Genomic DNA, 7,880 nt, shown 5'->3' on the forward strand with positions numbered 1-7,880 from the left:
ATGGAGAGCAGTTTTATGTAGCTGCTAGCAGGGCTAACGCTAGAAAGATGTTTTCATCTAAAATGCAAAATGTCTAGGTGTACAGTTTTAATTACTAATCAGAAAATGTTGTTTTTGAGTCTGTATACTTCAGCTAACGATTAATCAGTAACAATCAGTTGACGATTATTTCAGTAATCGATTAATCGTGATTAACTGTTTCAGCCCTACAAGATATATGAGGTTGTTTTAAGTCAATAATTCCTTTAAGCTGCAGTGTCCAACTTTTATATATATATATATATATATATATATATATATATATATATATATATATATATATATATATATATATATATAAATAAATAACTTTTTAAATAATTTTTTTAGAAATTTGTTTAAACTCATTATGCTGTGACTGTATGGAATGAGACATATAATCCCAATGCTCCAAGCGCTAACTAGAAACAACCAATCAGAGCCAGGAGGCAGGGCTTAGCGCTGTCAATCACCCTCCATATAGCACGCTGTAAATGCTAAGGCTAGTTAGCATAGCTGCCAACGGTGGCGGATAAACATTTTTCCTGCAAGTTGTTTCTCAGCCATTAGAAAATTTAGCAACGTGTTCATGAGGATGATTGACAGCGCTAAGTCCCTCCTCCTGGCTCTGATTGGTTGTTTTGTTGTTGGGAGCAGTGCAAATATGTAAAGAAAAAAAAACAACAAAACTTTCTTTTAATTACAAAAGTTTCATACTGCAGCTTTAATATTGATAAAAAAAAACTCCAATGGCAGATAACTTCACCTTTAACACGGGAAAAATGTGAAATTAGTTTTTTAGTGTCGCTTTTACTGACCTAGTTTTAAAAACTCCTACATTTAGGAAAACAATAATATATGATAAGAATCAGACTCTAATCTTGCTCTGCAGCCTCATTATAACTTTATTCAGTAGAAAATATTAGCAACATAAGAATAAATCGTGTCGTCATTATAAAAGTGGACAAGGTAAATTTGCTCTAATTGCTGCTCACTTTTTCTCGGCGCTCGCAGCAGTCAGAAGGTCACAGCTGTCATTCGTTACAGCGGATGCATTAAAGCCTCGGGAAACTTGTCTGACAACCAGTTATTAAAATGGACGCGGTTCCTCCGAGAGCAGCCGAGGATTTTGGGTAATGAGGGAAATGGGCCCGCAGTGTCCTCCAGCTCAACTCATCCTCCGCCGGAGATGGATGGCTGTCGCTGAGGAGCAGCGTCTCCTCCTGCCCTTCGCTCGGCTCGTCCTGGAGAAACGCCACAGAACCTGGAGGCGTCATCGTCATTATTTATGCCCCATTCTAATGCCCATGTTGAGTTTTCATGTTTCTGTGTCTTCGTGCCAAAAGAAAAGAGACGGATTCCTTCGTAGATCTGAACAAGATAAAGCCTTAAAGATTCTCTTTGAGCTCTGAGTCACTGAAATATTTCTCTGCATTGGAAACTGGGGCAGAAGCACATCAGTGGGGAAAGTTCTGCTCCAACTGTTTCTTTAAAGCCGTCGATCTGCTTTGACTCTGTCATGATGCCGCAGAAAAAGTAGAAGAAGAAGAAGGAAATGTGTCATTTCAGAAGGTCAAAGGGCAGCGTCACTCATTCATACCACTGCCAGTTATTATACTTCACCAATTAGTTACATTTACTCAGTTATATTTACTTTAGTAACTTTCCTTTAAGCACTTTTGGAGTATTTTGTTGTTATCTTTACTTGAGTAATTGCATTATGAAGTATTTCTACTCTTATTTGAGTAAAACTTCTGGGTTTTTTACTGAATGAAAAACAAACATGTTTTTAAAAAAAAACCTACCAGACCTGCAGTTTTTATTAAAGATTCATCAGTTTTCTACTGACGGAAACATTTTATGTTGCCTTATTTTATTATACGTTATTTATATGATTTATTGTCAATTTTGTCCTTAGATTACAAAAAATTCTGTCTGATGATGTCATTTTTCAAAATATTTAAAGATTGATCATTTGATCAGTTACTCAGGACTTGATGAGACTTTTTACCAAATACATTTTTATTCATACATGAGTGATGTTTTGATTGGTTACTTTTTACTTTTACTTTAGTAAAAATATGCTGAAGTAGTGCTACTCCTACTTGAGTATAACTTTTCGTTACTCTTCCACCTCTGTACAAAATAACAAGAACTGAAATTGAGAAAAGATTTTAATTTATTGACGATAATGGAGGGAAAACTGGAACTATATTGTTCCAGTTTTCAGCCCCACAAGATATATGAGGGCTGAAAACTCATATATCTTGAGTTTTCAGATATATCTTGAGTTTTTAGCTAATTTTAGCTAAAATTTTAGCTAATTTTTTATAGCTAAAATTATGATTTTAGCTATAAAATTATAATTTTATAATCCAACTTTTATGAAATCCAACTTTCTTTATATCTTTAAAATGATAGCGGCACAAACGAAGATTTTTGCTGCACAAACGTAGCACAAACGTTTGACACTAATTTTGTTTGATTTCATAGAAGTGGGGGGGGGGAGGTTGACCTTTTGACCTTTACACTTTCATTAATATCTTCAAAGCCAAAGCAGCACAAACGAAAATTTTTGCTGCACAAACCAGCACAAACGTAGCCGAGTTGATTGACACCCATTTTGTCTGATTTGAAGAAGGTGGGGGGCTGGTTGACCTTGGATGACCTCTAGAAATATTTCTTTATATCTTTAAAATGATAGCGGCACAAACAAAAAATTTTGTTGCACAAACGTAGCACTAACGTTTGACACCAATTTTGTCTGATTTGAAGAAGGTGGGGGGGCCAACTTCACTCAGGTAACAAAAACATTTTCTGAAACTAGTTAAAACTAACTGAATTAGACAAAAAGTCACAATGAAATAAAGCTAAACTGAAAAACCCAAAACTATTATAGTCCTGGTAAACAGTCTTCGCCCCCTTCAAAATAAGAGCATGAATTTAAACAGACAAATACCGGAAGAAATTTATTCAAATGAAAGTTTACAAAACAGCCACGTAAAATATAATTTAGACTTTCTCTGAAAAAAAAAAAAAGTTATTTAGGGGAAGCTAAGTGCGCTAAGCATTTTTAAAGTTAGCAAAAGCGCTAAATTAGCTTTGCTATTAGCGTGTTAGCAGCATTTAAGCTCCTACAGTTGTTAATTATTTGTTGCCCGATTCTTCAGTTTCATTCCCTAAACAAAAATAAAAAAAACATGAGTTAAATGTCCACACCTCACTGTTTAGTTGTTAATAAACAAATGCTTAAATATTTCTAATTATAATGTGTTTAACTAATAAAGTCTCTGCAGGCCTAGTTATCAAAACGTTAACATTTATTATTATTATTATTGCACTATAAGGGGTAAAAAAAAGTGCTGCCAAACATAGTTTTTATTTTTGAACACCAGCAGCGGAACCATTTTTTCCAGCATAGCTGTTGTTTTGCAGTTCCAGCTGATTAGCCTCTTCTGGCAGCGCTAACTGCAGCATCCGTCATGCTGCGGGCTGAAACTGGGTTAAGTCAAACCATAAAAAAAACATTTGAATTAACGAACCTCACACCTCTTATTAAAGTACTTCCCAATTTACATATCGGAATCGTTGCTCATTCATCATAGTGAAACGCTGATATTCCCAGCAGTTTAGCTTTTCTCCATCCTCATTTGTTTCTGCAGCTTAATAAAGAATCTAAGTTCCGTCTTTTTGACATTTTTAAAACACTTAAGAGCTCAAAACGTTTCCTAAACCCAAAGGAACGTTTTTAACCTACAAACTTCCAGAAATTCACGTGAAAGCTGCAAAAGGAGGACGAGTTAAGCTAAATGATTCATAATTTGATTTTTTTTATTCCCCCATCTTTTTACAGATTCTCAGCTCAAAACTATTTTTTTTTTTTTAGAGGCTCGTTACGAGACTTTACACTGTTTTTGCTACTTTTATCCAATAAAAACCTAAGACCTAAAAACTACAGGTCTGCATTTCTCTGGATCATGAAGAAATTGAGTTTAAAATGTGACATTTCTCATTTCAACTGAGTTGATTCTGACTTATTTTAAGTGAGGTAAAGATTCACAGTCATAGATCAAGAAAATAAAAGACTATTTAGAACCAAACTGACAACATATTATTCAAATCCTAATAAAAGTGTGTTTTTCATGCGTTAGTCTTTAAAAACCCGACGTACACGCAACAAAGTGGGCGGAATTCTGCTGGGGTTGCTAGGTGACGGGCTGGGCTGGGGTTGCTAGGTGATGGCTGGGCTGGGCTTGGGTTGCTAGGTAACGGGGCACTGCCTGCCAAATGCCACGTCAGTATTGGAAGGTTTTTGAACATTTACTTCTTGCCAAAAAAATAGCTGAATGTTTTTTTTTTTTTTTAAAGTGGTTGGACTGTTTCTAGAAGAAGTAGAGAAACAAACATTAATACAAAAACGTCTAAAAAGTGAATTTTGCATATTAGGAAAAAAAAAAAAAAACATTGGATGGGTTCTTTTGGGCGATACAATTTTATTGTTACTACTATTGTGATCATGTTAAAAAACAAAACAAAAATTATTACTTATTTTTTAGGTCCCTTTATGGTTGTGACATAAATATTGCCTTGAAAAACATGATCTTTTTTTTATTTTTAGAAAAGTGTGTTATATCACTAAACTGCACAAAGTAACTGCATTTAATCACATTTTCTAATTTACTGATATTTATTAACGATCACCATTTGCAGTTTCGACAAATAAATTTGATTACACTCATATTGTTGATGTAAAAACAGCATAAACATTTTTTTTCCACTTTGCGATATTTTTCTGTTGTGATTTTACAGTTTTTATGTAAATTTCACAATAATTTTTAGTGCACGAAGGAACGTTGTAACTAAATTAACATGAATACAGTGAATGTGAGTGTACTTTACTACTGTTCTTCTTTTGTATACATTTTTCTTTGTTTTCTTTTATTACACTACGTTCAATGAAGTCAATCTCAACATGCTGACATCTTTATTTCTTCCCTTCGCTGTCAACATGGTGTCAGCCATTCCCACTCCGTTAGCTGGTGGAACAATGTGGCGTTCGCAGGCTGTCAGCTGCACACGCGTGAGCCTGATGAAGAGCGTGTTTATTAAAGCGCATATAAGATGAGGTACAGTAAATATGCCACAGACGGGCTGGTGATGGAAGGCGGCGGGGAGTGACGTTAATGCTGCTTTATGTGCTCGTTTGGCCGTTTGGTTCCAGTTTCATCAATCCTTACTGTCCTTTCAGAAGACTTACAGCGGCGTGAGCAACTCAACACTTCATTCATATTCAGAGGATTTGCTGCCAGCTGGACACTGACCACATTTAATGTGAATTATTTGAATTCTGATTCAGTGAACAGAGCAAAAACTAAATATATGAAAGGATAAAACAGAACTTTCAGTGATTAAGATCATATTTCATCAAATAAATTACAAATTTGAGGAATTATTGACTTGAAATAATTCCTGGAACTGGAACAATTCAGATTAATCATGATGAATCGAAATAATCGTCAACTAATTTAGTCATTGATTAATTGTTAACTGGAGTGTACAGACTCAAAAACAGGCGATTTGCTGAGAGAATATTACAGCCAGCGCAGTAATTAAACCAAAACTGTACAAAAAATAATAAAAAAACACTGATTTTGTATATAAAAGTAAAAAACTAAACATCTTTGTCTATAAATATGTTCCAAAATATGTCCAATTATTGATCCGTCAATCCAAAAAGAGTCAACAGATTAGCTCTGAATATTTAACATTCATATTTTAATAACACTGCATATTTATAAATACCAAATAAAAGCAATATTTAAAACACAGAAATGAAATATGCTGCCGAAAAAAGCCCAAAGCAACAATATGTGGTGATTTTAAATCCTTAAGATAAGAATAGAAGAAGGTATTTTTATTTATATGTTTTCTGTGCAGTTTTCAGTAAAAAACGATAAATGAGTTTGTCCAAATTCAAACAAACCAAACAAAATCATCATTATTTAGTCCGAGTTGAGACAGAACTTCTTAAGAGATATTTTCTTTCTGAATCCGTCAGAATAATTTGGATTAATTTAGCTTTACTCTATGTAACGTCTGCGCTAGTTTGACGCGAATAAGCTTACCGGAAGTTGCCGTTGTTACCGGAACAGCCGTCCTCCACTGCGAAGAGAGAAGCGCCGAGCCGAACAAGGAGGCCGTTAATGTTGTAATTCAATATTCAAAAGCGTCGCCAACTCGGACTGAACCGCTTCGTTCACTTTCTCCGCTGGGAGCGTTAAAACTAGAGGCAGACTACAAATCCAAAACGGCGCAGGAAATCTACGTCACCGTTCAGGACGTGTCATTCTCTTCGCTGATTGGCCGGGTAGAAATTCTACCGGGTGAATCCCAGACGAAGCGCTGACGGTAGATTTTTTTCTGTTTTTGTTGTTGTTTTTGTAAGTTCCAAAATCAATTAACATTTAAAAAATATATATGTTGTTGTTGTCGTTATTAGTTTTGCTTTTTAGTGAAATTTAAATAATTAATTATTGAATTTATGGTCACAACATTTATAAATAGGATTCCTTACTGCATGGGCGACTGGAACCATCAGGAGTTAAATGCTGACTCAGCTCCTGCGATGAATCTCAGAAAATCCTCTAAAGCGACTTTAAAGCTGGAAAAAAAAAAAAAAAAGCTTTGAACAAGTTTGAGAAAGTGGATGTAGAAACTTCCGGAGCGGAGAGGGATTTCTGAGTGCTCTTCAAAAGGAACTATTATGCGGCGCCGAAACCGAATCAGGGTTTTGTTCCCGTCTGAAGTGTGTCAGAGTGGCTGATTTTAATATTTGGTTACCTGAGTTTGTTAGATATGAGACGCTGGCTGAAAAAAGCGTCTCTGTTGCCCCCCGCTGAGGCCTTTTCTCTTCTGTTTGGAGTGTTTGTCGCTGCCACTTCCGACTCCCTGAGGTTACCGCCTTTCCAGTCTCGGCGAACCCCGCTGGTATGTCGTGTAAAAACACAAACAATAAAACGCCACAGATCCTTCAGGGCTTCTGGAGACTGCGACACTCGCCTTTGTTGTGAATATAAAACCACCTTTATGGCACAAAAAGTAAAAAACATACTGCTAGCAGACTATCCAAAAACCTGAGATTTTTCTCTGTTTTTGTCAGGGGAGGGAAAAAAGCAAAAGAAAGAGGATTTATGACACTCTGACATGAAAGTGAAGTTTTTGTTGCATGCTGACAAACAAATGGTTTGTGAATGAACTGAGTGAAGAACGAAGACGGGAGACGGAGGACAAGCTGAGTTACGGCTCCGACTTCAGTACTACTGACGTTTCTCACGCAACAAAACCGAGACACTGTGGAGCTGCTGACATGTTTAAGATTTAATTTTATTCTTTATCAGAGTAATAGGGTCATTGATTTTAGATGAAAGAAGAAAAATGGAGCAAATTTCTGCAAAAAACTGAGAAACTTGTAGTTTAATTTCAAGATGAAAACAAAAGTGAGCAGAATATCCAAAACGTATACTGAAGTAAGAGTAGAAATACTTCAAGTAGCCGTCCAAGAAGTTACTCAGGTACAAAGTATTTGGTAAAAACTTTACTCAAGTACTGAGTAACTGATCATATCATTATATAAGATGTTATGGTCCATCATCAGATGGACCGAAATATAAAGTTAAGTGGAAACTTTAGTATATTAACGACCAAAATGACAATAATTCACATAAGTAACAAAAAATATATACAAATAAGTTTTTTTTCTTTCAATAAAAAACTGATGAAACAAAATCTGCAGGTGTGTGTCTGCGTTTGGTGAATGTTTGTTTTTCTTTCAGTGGGTAGAAAATCCAGAAATTTTACTCAAG

The 7,880-nt window shown here is 35.4% G+C and overlaps 1 long non-coding RNA gene across 1 annotated transcript; it reads right to left on the minus strand.

Moving 5' to 3' along the window:
- Positions 1-899: 899 nt before the first annotated feature.
- Positions 900-7,631, minus strand: LOC103461820 (uncharacterized). Its single transcript, XR_533217.3, has 3 exons — positions 6,859-7,631; positions 6,593-6,679; positions 900-1,532 (listed from the first exon to the last, which is right to left on the minus strand). It is a non-coding gene; the product is annotated as an uncharacterized LOC103461820 (long non-coding RNA).
- Positions 7,632-7,880: the final 249 nt, after the last annotated feature.

Source organism: Poecilia reticulata, chromosome 2 (assembly GCF_904066995.2).
Source record: "Poecilia reticulata chromosome 2, P_reticulata-male-v2, whole genome shotgun sequence".
Lineage (NCBI taxonomy): Eukaryota > Metazoa > Chordata > Actinopteri > Cyprinodontiformes > Poeciliidae > Poecilia > Poecilia reticulata.